The sequence below is a fragment of the Trypanosoma equiperdum genome, assembly GCF_001457755.1.
Source record: "Trypanosoma equiperdum strain OVI genome assembly, contig: ctg_212, whole genome shotgun sequence".
Lineage (NCBI taxonomy): Eukaryota > Euglenozoa > Kinetoplastea > Trypanosomatida > Trypanosomatidae > Trypanosoma > Trypanosoma equiperdum.
The window spans coordinates 5,604-5,805 of NW_027124102.1; positions in this window are offsets into that span (position 1 = coordinate 5,604).

The window sequence follows — 202 nt, forward strand, 5'->3', positions numbered from 1 at the left end:
CTGCATATGTATTTGTAAACATTACTTCTTAACTAAACATATTATTGTTTAAACTGCCTTCTTCTACTGAAGTTTTTATAATTTATAAGGTATTCAAAATCTTCATTAAAATGGGAATATTATCTTATGAAGTATACAGGAAGGATTTATGCAATAATAGGCTGTTTATCTTTTATTGTTATGGTGCTTAATATACTTGTTT